The sequence below is a fragment of the Gymnoscopelus braueri genome (assembly GCF_963280865.1).
Source record: "Gymnoscopelus braueri genome assembly, chromosome: 2".
In the NCBI taxonomy this organism is placed as follows: domain Eukaryota; kingdom Metazoa; phylum Chordata; class Actinopteri; order Myctophiformes; family Myctophidae; genus Gymnoscopelus; species Gymnoscopelus braueri.
The window spans coordinates 18582672-18599686 of NC_137604.1; the positions used below are offsets into that span (position 1 = coordinate 18582672).

Consider the following 17015-nt stretch of genomic DNA (forward strand, 5'->3'; position numbering starts at 1 on the left):
AATATGTCAAGTTAACTAGCTGATTATCTATATCTATGTATATATAAAATATACAGTCGCAAAATCCCCCACTGAAATATTTGCCAGCAGCCACCACTGTTCAGCATCGTGCATCATCAGCCCCTTTACCGTCCAGATACTCTTCACCTTTCCGAGCAGCCACCGGAGGGCAGTAGGGAGCTTGGTTTGCGGTTCTTTCCATCATCCATCCTGCTGCCTGGGAATGCACCGTCTATTTTAGGCACAGTCTCTGTAGCCTAATATTAAATATTTCACCGTACCGCACACGGCTGTATGATGAAGTATAAATGATGCAAGTGTCTTTGGGCCACAAGCAGGTCTGTTGGTGGTTGGAGAGTTTGACCAGTAACTAGTCAAGCTACTAGTACCCACCCAAGCAGGGGGTCTCAGGTTCAAATCACTGCCAAGAGAAGAGACTGATAGAGCAGTGTCCTTGAGCAAATCACTGCATCTCTAGCAGCTACATAGTATGGCACATCCAGTGTTCTGACCACCTAGACAGACTGGGGACTAGGGGTAAAGGTTTTCTCATGAGGTGGTTTGACCTGCAACCCCATGCAGGCCAATTCAGTGGTTCTCAAAGTGGGGTACGGGGACCCCCAGGGGTCCTTGAGGAAGGGGTTCCAGGGGTCTCCAACAAAATCTTATGTATATGCTGGGGTATGGGGAGATATAGTGCCTATAGTTTTAAACATTTTATTACAAATCTTGTAATGTTGGTCCCTGGCACAAAATATTTTCAGATGGGGGGTGGGGGGTAACCTGACTCTGTCAAATGGAAGAAGCTTGCGACACACAGCTTTACTCCCTGAGCTATCCCAGACCTCCTTCCTGAAATCAAATGCAAATGAGATTTCCGGAGGGAGGGGGGTTTACCAGGCTAGGTGGGGGGGTCCATGGTCAAATATATTGATTTGGGGGTCCTTACAAAAACGTTTGAGATTGAGAACCACTGCTTTACTGGCCCAAACATAAAAGATGTATACTGTGACATCTCATATGACAACATGACCTCACTGCTGTCCTCTGTTTTCTTCCTTATGGAACAATATGAGCCCAGATAGATAGTCGCTGAAGTGGTTTTATCCAGGCACATATACAGTAAGGCCTATAGATGCTTTACTGTCTGCTCTCATGCTGCCACCAGTGATGCCTCTCTGGTTACTGTTAAAGACAGGCTGCACACACACCTGATTCTGTGCTCATCATTGGCTGACTGCTCGTTTAATGAGGTGCCAGGATAAATGCCAGTCTGACACATCACGTGTCGCGTGATAGGCTACCTGGAATTGGACTGTGGTCCTTTGAAACTTATTATCGCTTGTGAATCGAATTCTAAACTTCACATTAATGTGATCTGGAGAGAGAATGAAACTGAAACTGAAAGGAAAAAAAACTGAGGTTATTGTACACAACAGCGCATTATGCTACACTTTACACTACACGATCTTGCAGTTGCTGCTAGTACTTTAGTTTCTCTCCAAGAAACCCATTTCCAGTGGTGGAAAGTAACTAAGTACATTTACTTAAGTACTGTACTTAAGTACAATTTTGAGGTATTTGTACTTTACTTGAGTATTTCCAATTTCCAATACTTTCACTTCTACTCCACTACATTTCAGAGGCAAATATTGTACTTTTACTCCACTACATTTACTTGTAAACTTTAGTTACTAGTTACTTTTGAGATATAAATTATGATATAATGAAACATACCTTAATCACTTTAACCCTATTTTATACATAGGCTATTTGAAAATAGCCGATCTACAAGCTCACAACGCGTCGCATCGCGACGCGTTGTGAGCTTGTAGATCTGCTATTTTCAAATATTTAGTACTTTTACTTTTGGTACTTTGAGTACATTTTGATGCCAATACTTTTGTACTTTTATTTTTAATTCTGGACTTTTACTTGTAACAGAGTATTTTTATTTTGCAGTATTGGTACTTTTACTTAAGTAAAGAATTTGAGTACTTTTTCCACCACTGCCCATTTCTCTTTTTCTATCTCTCTGCAATTTCGCCTCCATTTCTCCAGTCAGTCAGTCAGTCAGTGGGTGCCCCCCATGGACGCCCCCCCTCGCTGCTGGCGCGCCCCACTGATAAGCAGTATAACGGGGAGGAGCTGTAATCTCCTGCGGTCCCTCCTCTCTCTCTCTCTCTACTACCCCCTTCTCCTTCTGTTGCCCCACTAGACTGAAAATAAGTGAGGGGAGAGAGAGAGAGAGAGAGAGAGAGAGTGGAGGGGGGTCTTATTTTGATATGAGCGGAAAGTCGTCACATCGGTTTGCAGAAAGGCTGTTGGAGGATAGAGGCAGCCGCATCACACAGGAGGGGGGTGGCGACAGCGGCTCATAAAAACGTCAAAATCGGTGTAAAGGGAACGACAGCAACGCTTTCCCCTCCGTTTCACCGTCTCTCATCACATTATTGTGATCACATCTTCAACCCGGCGCGATGGATCCGATCTAAACCGAGGATGACGGCTCGGCGCACCGGTCCGGCAAGCACATCGTTTGTTTTCCTCCTCTCTCTCGGTCCAAGAATCAATCCTGTGCTCGTTAGAATAAACAAGACCGAGGCTATTTGAACCTGAACGCGCTGCTGCTGCTGCTACGACTAGAGAGACCCACTGTGGACCTATTAGACCGTAGATCTGTATCCGTTTTCAACGGAACCGAGTGTCTGCAAAACAACACACATAATCGGCTCATCTGGCGGAATAACCCGGGGAGATACATACTGCCGCACGGATCGCAGTGTGGTGCTGCGGTGGGATGACTGACCCCGGCCCGGTTATTATTATCAAACGTCAACGCACCGAGACTTGAGCATCGCCAGGATAGGAGGACTCACTCGGAATGGCATCATCATAGCGATCATCTGCTCTCAAGCAACACACGACCATCACAACGGCTCTGATCCAACATGAACCTCTAAAGGACGCCCAACACAGGCGATGGGTGAGAGATGATGGCTTGTGTTGTGTGTTTTTAGATGTGTGGTAAACGAGAGGGGCTTGTGCCGTGCGGACCTCTGCCATTGCACTTGTATGTATGACTGCAATGTAGAGCTGGTAGTAGCATGTGTGTGTGTGTGTGTGTGTGTGTGTGTGTGTGTGTGTGTGAGAGAGAGAGGGAGATGCGGTTCGCTTATTAAGTTGTACCAGATTAGTGTTAAAATGTTTAAAAATATATATATTCAAAATGTTTCACTTTAAAAAAAATAGATTTTTGGTTGAAAATAGCTGATCTACAAGCTCACAACGTGTGGCTCTGTGAGCTTGTAGATCTGCTATTTTCAAATAGTCTATGTGGCCTATAGTGGTGGCCTATAGTTCGCATATTTAAGTTGTTTATTATACTGGTGTCACCAACGTGTGGTGAAATGATGTGTGGTCTTTGGCCATAAATCCAAGCCTAATAACTATCAGGGCTTATTGTTCAGATGCAGCTGGGGTCCACACACTACTGTGATTTAGAGCCCAGTGTGTAATGCTATCCCCATGGCCTCTATTCTGTTCTAATCTGCACATCTACTCTTGGCTTGTCAAGTCTAAAATGATCCCTTTTGTATGCCTGTAAAGTGGTATGCCAGATTAGCCAATTTACAGCTGGTCTGCCAGTTCCAGTAGATTTGTCAAGTCCCTCTGGGGCATATTATATGCTGGTGAAATACTTAACTCTGAGTGTACAAAGGTAACCAAAATAAATTAACACATCATGTTACTGTTTAGTTTACAGCCAATACCATGCAACAGTCCTGGGATATTACATGGGACCACCAAGCTCCACATTATTCAATCACTTTTCTTCTGCTTTACCTTGTCAAAATCCAAACCAGTAATCAACTAATAGGCTGCACATATACATGTATATAAGCTCTGGATTTCTCCCCTGTTTATAAGCTTATTTGAATGATTTATTCAGCCGCCAAACCCTCATTATTTTTACATGTCATCTCCTCCCAGACAAATGTGAGTTGACGGCCCTGGGTTCCTTTGTGTTTTTTCAGTGGCACATATATCAGCCCCGGGGAAAGCCCAGTTACATGTCAACTCACCTACAGACAGACTCCTACAGACTGAATCATTCCCATTCTGTATGCAGTGGATGGGTGGGCCTGTCCCTGACAAAGCCCATTTTCATCTCATCTCTATTCAAAAGCTATTGCCAAAAACCTAGAGTTTGCACCGCAGCTCAGCTGAGCTCACTGGATCTTATTTGCGTTTTCCCTCGGGGGGTTACGCTCGGTCCCTAGCCGCTGATCAGGGGTCAAGTATTGATTGGGGCCCCATATGGTTAAGGATGCTAATATCAGATTGGTGGTTAAGAGCCAACCTTGGTTGGGAAATAAATAATGTTTAGTAGCTTCTGGTAAGATGCATGTCAGGGGTAATTATTGGTAAGGGGAATTAGTCTGTTCTCAAGGGAGTGATAATAATGTTGATTGGTCGCCTCTGACTCCAGAACATTCTGATTGTTCTGTCACACTGGTGGGAATGGTAAACAGTAAAATCCTTCATGTTAATTCATCTATTTGTAACTCGAGCGTGTACAAACAAGGTAACCAAATGGACCCTTACGGCTCAGAGTTAAATTAACACTGAGGAGTTCATTACAGGATCCTTGTGCCTTCAGGCAGCAATGATGCTCCGTAAGGGGGGGCGGGGGTGCGGTAGGAAGAGAGACAGGGGAACCCCAAATGTGTGTGTGGTCAGGTTGGACCTTTTTGGGGGCTTTCTGCAGGTGCTGTTAGACCACAGCTGAAACGCGAACAGCCTTCTACCATGCCGTTGAAGGCACAAAAGCCTCGCCGAGGCTTCCCCTATTGGGCGGGCATGCGGCCGAGGACTTCTTTCCTCTACAATAGAAGAGTTAGGACGTCACATTCTAATACAACCCGAATACCTAATTTGAATACTGGCCTCAGTGGCGCACCTCGCTAATCATTGGACTACCGATCTACTATCTCTGGGAGTCTGGGTTCGACTCCCGCTTGGGACAATACTTTTTCAAACAACCGCAGACTATTTTTTTCCCCGATAAAGTATAGTTTTGGACCATGACGGAGGCGCGCCGACTCAGCAGACCTTGAGGCCGAGGAGTCGCGCCCAAGCGCCTCCAGGCGCGAGTGCCCGCGACGACCGGCCGATGGTCTGCTAGTCGACTAAGCGCCGTCCGAGTTATGTACGGATAGGCACAGAATCGTAAATGATGTTGTGGGGACTGCGTTTGCCCCAACTGCCACTCACTGCACTAACTTAGCCCGCCAGCCCCGCCCCCTTGTGCCTTCAACGGCATGGTAGAAGGCCGTTCGCAGCTGAAACCACCAAGGCAGGATGTGACACATATAAGAAGCGCAAAAGGGCAAGACGCTGAAGAGGCGTTTGTAAAGGGTGCTTGTACTGTGCATTGTGTGCAATGGCCATGCATTTGAATGTGAAAGTAAAGTACTGTCTTTGCTGCAAGGATGGGTGGATGGGAGAGACCCAGAGGGAAATAGAAAGAATGAGTAGGCTTTGGGAGCAACAAGGAGGAGAATGGAGAGTGTTATCCAGTCATTCCTTTTTGTGCGTGCGTGTGTCTGTGTGCGTGTGCTCCAGAGACCCACCTGAGCCCTGCAGCTGAAGCCCAGTACTTTTGCCAGATTAGATTTGTACTGTAGTACATTCATATGATCTCTCTTGCTCATCTCACACACAAATTACAATCCATTCTCTTGCTCTCCCCTCTCATGCTTCTCATCTCTTTCCTTCACACTATCTAAGCTGTATTTATAGTCCGTTGTACGACGGAGAATAAATTAGGCTTCATCGTATATTTTATTGTTTTGTTACTGAGCACCGCACCCTTGGTCATTCTCTAGTTCTTTCTTGCTGCATCTCTCTCTCTCTCTCTCACACACATTTTACCGGTCGCTTGCTCTTTTCAGTGCCTGCGACTCAAATTGCAAGACAGACACAAATGGCTTTTCTGGCACAGTGAGGCTACTCGTTAGTATTGCCAGAGGTGAAAGCGGGACAGAGTGCTCTGTCTCTCTTCCTGTCCCATGTCAGCGTCCTGTTTTTGCACAATCTCCTGGTGAAAGATGACCTACTTCACCTCAGGCAGCCGAACCTTTCACTAGGGCGGGATACTGCTCACCGGTCATGTGAAAAAAAAGGACACAATTCATTAGATGGCTTTGAAATTTTGTGAGCCGCGTGTCACTTCTTTATGTGAGGTCCTGTTGTCCGTAGGGCAGTCAGTCAATCTGTTGGGGACATGGGAGTGGTCAATATGTCCCGGCCTCAGAGTCCGGAACAAAGTGATTTAGGAAATAATGAGTCACAGTGACGTGAGGGTTTTGAGATTTGTGTGGTCTCTTGGATTTACCTGATATCTATCGATCGATCACATGCAACATGCCTGTGTTTGTGTGCGTCTGTGTGCGTGTGTGTGTGTGTGTGTGTGTGTGTGTGTGTGTGTGTGTGTGTGTGTACGTGTCTTGTGCCCACATGTATATAGATGTAATCTTCTAACTGCATGAACAGATGCTGAGATATTATAGATACTAAAAAAACCACAAACATTTCCACAAATATACAGGTAATAATTGCTTTACTTCCCAAGCCATCACATTTATAAATCGGCTTCCATGGACCTATAAGTGTTATCTAGTCCCGATATAAAACTGAAAGGATAATGGAATTCCATCATGAAGACATTATTTGGCCCAAGGCCAGTCTCAATTCCACCATCTCGACGGTGTTAGCAGCATACAGCATTATTTCAGTGCAAGTGGACAGACTACACTGAGTACTGTGCCAGAATAATTTTCAGAAGCCCCAAATTCCCAATACTCACCAACCAATTACAGTTGATAATGGAGTGGAGTGGAACTGTAGATATGGGACAGATACAGATTTGGAACAAATGCTGTTATTTATTTGTTAAAGATAAGCATTTTGATCACAGTTTCTGAATTAATCCCTTTCCCCCCTAATGTTTCGGTGTTGTTCTGATTCTCCATAATTTTCTTCCCTAACGACTGCCATTTTCCATATCCTATCCTATTTGTCATGTAACCACTTCCAACCTGGCGTTTTTAAAAACAGAAATATCAGCTCTACAAGCTGCTATTTTTGCTATTCATTGTACAAGGAGGTATATGGTGCTTAATTTGTTAAGACAGAGTCCAGGAGCCTAATAGTCCTTACCGCTCCCCCTACAGGTGAGATTAGGCCTAACAGCCTGCTGCTGCTGCTGGGAATAAAGCTGTGTTCCACCTCTGCTCTGGCATCTGCCAGGAGTGTGCACATATTCATGTGCGAACACACACACACACACACACACACACACACACACACACACACTGCTCCTAGTGTGGGAGAGAGCAAGGCACACATAGAGACACTGCACTTTCTCAAAAATGAAATCCTCATTCTCTGTTTATCTTGCTGTTCCTCCCCTTCTCTCTCTCTCTCTCTCGCTCCCATCAGCGTAACATTCACCCCTCTGCCCACGCACGTTACAGATCCTCTGCCTGAAGAGAAAGCAGGGGAGGGAGGGGAGAGGGGGTGCAGAAAGGAAGGGTTGAGGTGGGGGCGAGATCTGAACTCACTCAGTGTGTGTGAGTGTGTGTGTGTGTGTGTGTGTGTGTGTGTTTCCTCCACTGGTTGTTCAGAGTCCTCATTAGATGGGAAGCCCGAGATTGTTCAAAGTTCCACCGCCATTCACCTATTGCCCGACCGGCAGCAGAGCTAAAAATACTCCCCTCCAGCATGCATGGCACAAGAAAAGCAGTGTTTCTCCTGTTCTACTTTGACTGGAAGCTCACATATAGTCATCATGATTATGTGGTTGGTGTTTAGGGTACGCTAGCAAAGAACCTTTTTCGCAGCACTATAAAGGAGTGAGGCATACAAGGGTCTTGTGCTCAGGAAACCCCTCTGTGGTTAAAGGAGTTGGATAATGGTGAACGGTGAACCCCAGAGAAGCATAATGTGAGCCCTCATCCATGAGCAGTGAAAGGATAGGTGTGTTGTTTGGGTGACGTTGTGCTATTCTATTTACTGCTCTGCGCTCCGATCTGGTCTAGAGCCTGCCTACTGTATCCGGTCATCTGCACAACACACATTGGTGCACACAGGCAGTTTCTGTATCCTCTTTCAACAGGCCTCTGTGAGTCGCGAGGCAGAAAATAAATAATTAAGCAAAAATCGAAACCTTTTAATTGACTTCTGAATGTCAATATAATGAATTAACATTCGGAACTTTGGGCCCAGTCCTAAACTGGGGCCAGTCCTAAACTGTATCGGGAAGGTAAAAAAAAAGCTCTCCTACCTACAGCGGTGTTGCTTGACTGATTTTTAACTCATCAGGCGGAAAACATGTATGGACTGTCACCGTCGTTCAACACAGGATACATTTGGCTTTACTCTGATGACGGACCATTGTCAACAATACCCCTCATTAGTCACTCGGATAACATACACAGACATGCATGCACACACGGTCAGGGTGTCAGTCAGGCAGGGTCTTGAGAGGACAACCGTTGTGAGGAGGATAAAGTATGTATTTCTAGTGTTGTCATGGTATGTCTGGCTCTGCTGTATACAGAGAGAGGGGTAGAATGGAGCTTAATAGACTGCTGCTGTTTGTCAGTGAGTGGAATGTCAAGAAATATCTTTTGTCAAATACTTGGCACCTTCTCCTCACTGCTCTACCCTCGCCTCTTGGTTCTTGTGCATGTATGCTTTTCGCACTGGCAAACCCTAGTCGTTTTCACTTTTCATTGTCTACACCAGTGGCTCCCAACCTTTTCTGGACCAGGGCCCACTTAAAAGTGTTGGCGGCCCATCCATCTGACCCCTGAACACGGCATGTGGGTGGGCCACATGCGTTCTCAGAGCATGTTTATTTTAATGTGATCGAGCAATCCTTTGTTCAAATACTGTTTTGTATTTGTTGATGACATATATTGTTGTTATTTTTTTATGCTATGTTGATGAATTGAATGCATAGGACCACAATGGAAACAAGTCCCCAGGACTTTTTTTGCTCGCTGTCCTCCCATTGGCTGCAGGGTGGAAGTGATGTGCGCCTGCTTGAAGCCAGTCAGGCTCAAGGCCTAATGCTGCGTTCACAGATACAAAGATACAAAGATACACAGCATATCTGTCGCTTTGCATCTGTGCTGCTCAACACGGGTCGTTGACGTCATCAAGCGCTGCGTCATCGGAGCTACAGTCGTAGTTTTGTATCTTTTGTAGCAGCTACAAACGTGGGATGTTGCTTTGTATCTTCACGGCGCTGGCTTCCATTGAAAATGAATGGTTAGACTGCATCTTTGTATCTGCCCGTGTGAACCCAGCATTACATGTTGACACACCTGCCTTGTTCACGTGAAGTAAAGTTTACATCGGAGCTACAGTTGCAGTTTTGTATCTTTTATATCTGATATATGAATAATTTACATTGTAAATATCATAGAGATGGGGAGGGCGGTGGGGTCGGGGGGGGGGGGGGGTTTGCGCAGTTTGTCAAGTGTAGAAAAACATACACACACTTCTTCCCTCCCCCGCGCTCTGCCTTTCACAGCCGTTCGGCGTGCTCCCCCCTTTTCTAAATAACGCAGTTGTTCCATTCCCTTACCCCCCCCCCCCCCCCCCCCTGTCATCACTCCTCTCTCTCTCTCTCTCTCTGTAGCTACTGTGTAAAGGTTCCTGTCACAAGGCCAAGCAGAGTTTACTACCAGGCCAAAATAGAAGCTGCCTGTCGTTGAGGAACGCACTCTCGCTCTCTTTTCTTTCATCCGCTTTCATTTTTTTCCCTCCCCCCCCCTCTGTCACCTCACTGTCACCTTACAGCCATGTCCCGCTGTGCCCCCCTGTCGGGAACCCCTCCAGCAGGGAATAGAAAATGGCCCTGACCCGTGCTCGACCCAGCATGTGTGTTTATGTATGCTACAGTGCCGGGGCGGGGCGTACCACCACCACACAGTGCAGCTGGATGAGGGGATGGAGACGGTAATGTAAGGCAGACTTGAGTCATATTATTATTATTATGGCCTTAACCCATTAAGACCTGAAGCCGATTCTACATGTCTCCTAAATCTCAACAGTATTCTGAAAAACGTATGTTTCTATATCAGTGGTGCTCAATCTTTTTCATGTCAAGGACCCCCAAAATTATATGTATTTGGCCGCGGACCCCCATCAAAATATTTAGTTCCAGGGACCCCAAAAAGCAAAGATTTGAGTTAAAAATGTTCGCTTTGAAAATATATATATATTCAAAGATTTGCACACATTTTCAACATTTTTCAAAAATAGCAGATCTACAAGCTCGTAGCGCGGCACTCGGTGCCGCGCTATGAGCTTGTATATCTGCTATTTTTGAATAGCCCAAAGTGTAAAATAATGCTTTTTAGCTCAAATCTAAAAATGACACAGTTCCAGGTCTTAATGGGTTAATCATTTGTACTGTTTGTTTTTACTGGGCCTTCGAGTAGTAGATGGGTTACATTTGACCCCACAGGACGAGTGTGAGAAAGTTGTGAAATCCATTTTGTGTTCTTCTCTGTGACGGTCGCTTTATGTGACATGATGAACGCACACGCTTTGTGTTTCAATACATTTTGTGAGAGAAAGAGAGAGAGAGAAAGAGAGGGTAAACTTTGTTGTCCCCAAGGGAGAATTTGTCTTGGGCACAGTTGCTACAGTCCATTACTTCACATCATAAAACATCACAAACATAAGAAGCTTTTGACACAACGCTAAACAGTTGCTTCACATAAAAAAAATAAACTCTCAAAACAACACTCTGCATTGACAACAGATCGGCTCAACCACGTCCCTATTTTAGGCTTTTCGTGAGCTATTTTACGCATGCGAGCTTGTAGATCGTCTACTTTCTCTATTCGTCGTACAACGATGTATAAAGGTTCACAACCTTTTCTGGATCAGGACCCACTTTAACACATTGAATGCCAAAAACGGTCCGGACCGTTTTTGAGGATCCAAACGAGAAGTGCCGAAAACGGTCCGGACCGTTTTTGACCCAATTCTATTTTTATACGAGTGGGCCACGTGGGGCGCTAAAACGAAACTTTGACATCACCCAAGGAGTTTCTGAGAAGAAGAGGCTGGATGTGGCTCCATGTCAAAAATCCTTCCGGTCGGCGTTTTCAATGTTATCTCCTTGACTAAAAGCTTAATATCTCCATTTCTTTTTAACGTGGTGGAAACGAGCCGTTTTCGATCGGCGATCACGCTGCAATGGAGGATCGCGTTGGAAATATTATTGTTCCAGGCGTTAGTCGGGACCCTCCGCCGTCTCGCACGCACGCTTTGTTTACATGCACTTCCGCGTCGGGGCTTCTACAGCACGAAACGTATAACGCAAGTGGATGGAAGAAATGCAGGCACTCAACGTATAATATTTTAATAAACCTCTGGCACCCAATGTGTTAAAATCATGAAGGCGTTCACGGCCCACCCTGGGCCACATGCATTTTCATTTTTATTTGAATGATAAATTAATCGATTGTATTCCAGCTTGGATCAATGGAAGTATGGAAATAACATAGTATACTTAAAGTTCCTATTTATCGGTATCACAATCACACATTTGTCAAGGTTTCAAAGAAAGTGAACGTGTTTTGCCAATTATTTGGGGACCCATAGATTGGGACTCGCTGATATAGGTCTCAAGTGGTTAAAAAACAAACCGTAAGAATGGAAGTGCTAAGTGCTAAAGTGCTCGTGTATTTACTGCTTTATCGCGCTAAGAGATTTAGCATCAGAGCTCAGCAGCGTGATGGAGGCTGGAACAAACGATAGCTTCAAGCGGTTTGATTTGCACCTTGGCAAACAGCCTCTCCTTCCTGGTGGCAGGGGTTCGTATCCAGAGAAGAGGGGGTGTTGAGAATCCGCAGTGACTTTTGTTGCTCGGTTTTATGACTGCCTGCATCATACAGACCCTGTATGCACTCATATTCCTTTCTCCCCTATTACCTTTATAGCTGTTTTGTGCATGCTGGCAAACATGATACAGGACCACCTTGTTCAGCATTTAGTGTGAGCGGGTTTACAGCCTGATAAATGGGATGAAGTGAGAGTGAGAGAAGATCCTTATGACATTGCCGGAGATGCTGTGCGTGTGTGTATGCGTGTGTGCGTGCGTGCCTGCAGCGTGCGTGTGAATGATTCTTTTTCCATGGACAGCCTTCACGCTATCAGAACTCATACCCGACACACTTGAGTTGTTACTTTATAAAGATGTCTGGTTACTTTAGAAAAGCATATCTCAAAAATGATACTGAACAATCAGTTTTGAGCGATCACCCGTGCTATGCCCTTGGTCCTCCAAGTCTACTCTTCAGCATTATTCTCGTGGGCCGTCTGTCACACGGAGGAAGACTTAAAAAACACAGCATGTCTAGAAGAACACAGCATCCGCATACTGTGATGGAAAGGAATGTGGAAGGAGAGAAGCTTTAGTTTTTTGTCCTTGTATCACAGCTTGTTTTTTTGATGGATTCTACCAGTTGATACTATGCAGTTAGGGCTGGGCAATTAACCAAAAATATCGGAACCAATAACCAACTTGATCTCGCTCATGTAGGTTAATCAAAAAATCAAGAAGCTGTTTTATTATTATTATTGTTTTATAAAAAGACCATTACACAAAATTATTTGAATAGATTAGTCTGATCTACCCACTTAACCTTGTATTATACTTTGTTGTGCAATGGTGGAGTATAAAAATAATTATACATTAATAAATAGCCGAGCTACAATCTACAAGCTCAACGTGCCGCATCATTCACAACGTTCTTTTTCTATGTAACACTTCATTGTTTTTCTTTGTAGTGTCATTTGCGTGACTCTTTACGATGTTTGTTGACAGGTTCCTGACATTTACTCTGATCTTGCACTTTGTAACTAGTCACTCTGGATATAAGATGCTGAGGGCCTAAGTTGTTAATAAAAAATGCTGTACATTTCTGTAACGCCATGCGCACACATTCTTATCTCTTTTAGGAGACAGAGAGGGATTGTGAAGGAGAGAGCATGTGTGAGAGCAAGGACAGAGGGCAAGATATGGTGCAAAAATGAGGAGGAACGGGGGTGGATTCATGATGAAAGCAAGCAGCTCAGTGATTCACTGCAGTTCCGCTTGTGACAATGCCTGGCTCATGGCTAGTTTATACTTTACAGTTTGATACCTGGAACGCATCTGTGTCACTTTAGATGTCTTTGGCTATTCAAAAATAGCAGATCTACAAGCTCGTAGCGCGGCACCGAGTGCCGCGCTACGAGCTTGTAGATCTGCTATTTTTGAAAAATCGTGAAAAAAATCTTTTCAAAAAACTGTTAGGATTTAGATTTTTTTAAAGAATCGCCTAAGGTCTTAATGGGTTAAGAACTGATCAGTGAAAATCTGTTCCGTCCGACGGGTGACACCACCTTATGACGAAGTACGAGATGGTGTGTCGTCACGTCATCACACACACACACACACACACGCACACACACACATTCTGTCTTCTTGCTGTTGAGAAGCTGTTCCTGTGAGTGAGGGATAAATGGAGGCAGATAGAGGTGAGGAAATGAATGGCAGGAGGAAGATGGAGATGGAGTCGACTGCTGTTGCTTCTTCTTCTGCTAACTGCCTGTCTCTGTCTGTAGTGGAGTCTATAGCTATGGACGGGTGGATGGATGGATGGAAGGGAGGGATGGAGGGAGGGATGGAGGGAGGGATGGAGAATGAGTGCAAGGGGAAGAGCAAAGACATTTTCATCAGGATTATCCTGCAGCAGCGAATCTCATCTAGGGAAGTGGCCTCGTGCCTGTTAAACACACACACACACACACACACACACACACACACACACACACACACACACACACACACACACACACACACACACACACACACACACACACACACACACACACACACACACACACACACACACACACACACACACACACACATGCACAGCATGCACAGAGCCCTTGGAGGCCCAAAAGCTGGAAGAAGGGCAGATTGTGGCTCTTGGGTAGTTCTTGCGGACTGGTCACGTTGTTTGTAGCTAAAGGCTGTTTTCTGCTCTTACTGAATGTGTGTGTGTGTGTGCTTCTGTTGCCTTACAGTGCGTTCCTCCCTCTTGATTGCATTGTTTGTCCCGTTTGAAGCTTTCCACTAACACCGTGCCGGCGTGCCCCCTTTACAGACGGAAGCACAAGCCAGAGACCGGCTTACAGCTTACAATAATCACTTGGAGTGAAAATCATTGTAAAGTATCTTGATATAGCATGACTGTTTTGAATTAAGTAATCCTCTGCTGTGGCCCTAAGAGCTTTTCCTCCACTAAAGAGTGGCGACTGATCCTATAGTTGATTTACAAGCAGCGAGCTCACAGAGAACAAGTTGACACAAGTATCACACGCCATGTTCTGAAGCTTATTAAATAACATGGAGAATATATTGTCGCTGTCGGGTGTATGTCCAAAACCATTACTTTTCTGGAAATGAATAAAAGAACCTTGATTTCCAGTGAATATTTTATTCACAAGCTATTTTGAATACGTTCCATTGGTTACATATTTATCACAGACCGACTTAACCCTTTCCACTTTCTACACTTTAATTTATACTTTACTTTTATGAGTCATGACAAATAAAGAAGAAGCAGGGTGGAATATAAATAAGTTCACACAAGAAAGCGTGAATGTTCTAAAAGGGCAGATTACTTCAACATTTGCAGCTCTATCCTTGAGCCTTCAGTGTCCCAATAAAACGGCTCTCATGGCAACACAAACATATCAATAAAGCAGCGGTCATGGCGACACAAGCACATCATCTAAACCACCGGTTCCCAGCCTGTGGGCTGGGGCCCACTGGTGGGCCGTGAGGATATTGCAAGTGGCCTCCAAATAATTGGCAAAACACTAATAATGATAATAATTGGTATTAATCAGATTTATATTATCACTACAGTTTTAAGTACCAAAAGTTGCTTTACCGACAAGAAAAGGACGGAACCAACTTTGTTTAGAAAAAACTAAAACGTTAAAAGGATAAGTGCTAGACTAAAATCGATGAAAGGTTGAGCGTGGGTTGAGAGACATCTTAACTCGACCTCAGCTGGGAAAAGCTATTTTGAAGAGGTGGGTTTTGAGTGCGGTTTGAAGGAAGGGAGGGAGGGGGTGTCTTTAGTATGGTTGGGAAGTGCATTCCAGAAGGGAGGGGGCAGCAACAGAGAAAGCCCTATCATATCCTATAATATAACATTAATAAAAAAAAAAGTGGGAAATAGTTTTCATTGTGATACCGACAATTAAGAAAGTACACTACGTTAAGGCAGCTATACACTGTACGACTTTTAAAGTCGTCGGGGAGTCATAAATCGTCATAATATCATTGTGGTTTTCACACTACGATTGATCGCCGACAAGGGATCACACACTGCAAGATATTTCACAGGACGAGAGTAGAGCCCGGCAACGGCAGCGGGATCCCGCGGTACCCGAAGGTCCCAACGCAAATCTTGCGGGTGGGAAAAGGCCCTGCTAAATCTCGCACTGTGCTTTACTTAGCAAGATATGAATATTATGTCTACAATCAATCAGAGGAGAACATCATTTCCCCTACTGGGTGGGTACAGCGAGCAGAGTCTCTCTCTCTCTCGTTCTCTCGTTCCATGTGCGCAGCAGCTCGTTGCAATACAAACTATTTCTCCTCTATTTCAATTCCTCTCAAATAACCCCCCCCCCCCCCACCCACACGCTCTCTCATTCTGTTTTGTAATGTTTTTTAGATCTCAATGGAGATATTGCAGGCTTATATAGGACTGGACGGTAATATTGCAGTACTATGCGGGCCTAAATGGCAAGACATTTTATGTTGCGGCAGGAGCGGCGGTCAGGTCCAGCGACCCTCCCCTAGCCACGGTGGCTGTAATGTGCTCTCATTGGCTGTAGCACGGATCTCCTCGGGTAGTGATCACAACCCCATTCATACTGTATGATTTCTAGTTGGCGACAAAGCCAAATATCAAACCTGCTAGATATCTACAAACGCTCGGGAAGGCATCGCCGAGCGCTATTATCGTGGCCGGTTCGTCTCGCAGTGCCTTTCACACGCACAGTGAGCAAAACCTCGGCGAGCAAAGCCCGATCTTGCGTCAGATCGGGGGTTTTGTCGGCAAGCGCCGACAGCATAATCGGACCAAATATCTTGCAGTGTGTAGTAGCCCTTAGTTCCATTGATCCTCTAAGTTTATTATTATGTTATATATTCTCTAAGAAAGTAATCGATAGTTACAGCCCTGGCTTGCTGAAGAATCTGAGATTTATGTGACGCATTTCCAGACATCCCACACTGGAGAATGTGATTTCAGGGAGCATCCGTCCCCTGTCGCTGACATTAGATCGTTCTGATAGAATCCATTATTTATTAAGTATCACATTAACACTGTTGAACAGGATACACAGGTGAAGTCTAGCTTACCTTTGAACAAACACCCTACTGTATAGTGTATCTGTTAACCCCGGCTTAAACCCTGTATGCTTCGTTGACCGGGGTCCCCCAGGGCTTTATGCGTGATCCCCTCCTTTTATCCCTCTGGATCGAATTTCTTCGTTGAAAATGGCAGATCGACAAGCTCACTACACGTCGCATCGCAACACGTTGATGATCGCCTATTTCAACGGAATGTTTGCCTATTATGACATGCCCAGAATAGGGACACTATATGGTTAATGGTTTTGACACAGTGTAATCCATAGTGTAATCCATAATAATTTGGTTATTGTATGAAATTGGCTTTGGGAAAGGAATATAAAAGGAACATAAATAACACCTAGGCTCTTATCCATTTTCCTGTTTCCTGACTTCACAGCCAAGCACCTTTTTCTCTCACAAGCTTGATGTGAGGAAGTAGTGCTTCATCAGCAAGGATGAATTATGTCTGTTAATTCAGATAAACAAAGCAAGT

General features: G+C 44.8%; 1 protein-coding gene across 1 annotated transcript in view; it reads left to right on the plus strand.

Annotated features, from left to right (window-relative positions):
* Nucleotides 1–2332: 2332 nt before the first annotated feature.
* Nucleotides 2333–17015, plus strand: part of mgat3b (beta-1,4-mannosyl-glycoprotein 4-beta-N-acetylglucosaminyltransferase b) — a gene marked incomplete at its 5' end in the record, with an annotated part of 61142 nt that continues 46459 nt past the window's right edge. Inside the window, one exon of the mRNA XM_080454568.1 lies at nt 2333–2986. The remainder of the gene's footprint in view (nt 2987–17015) is intronic.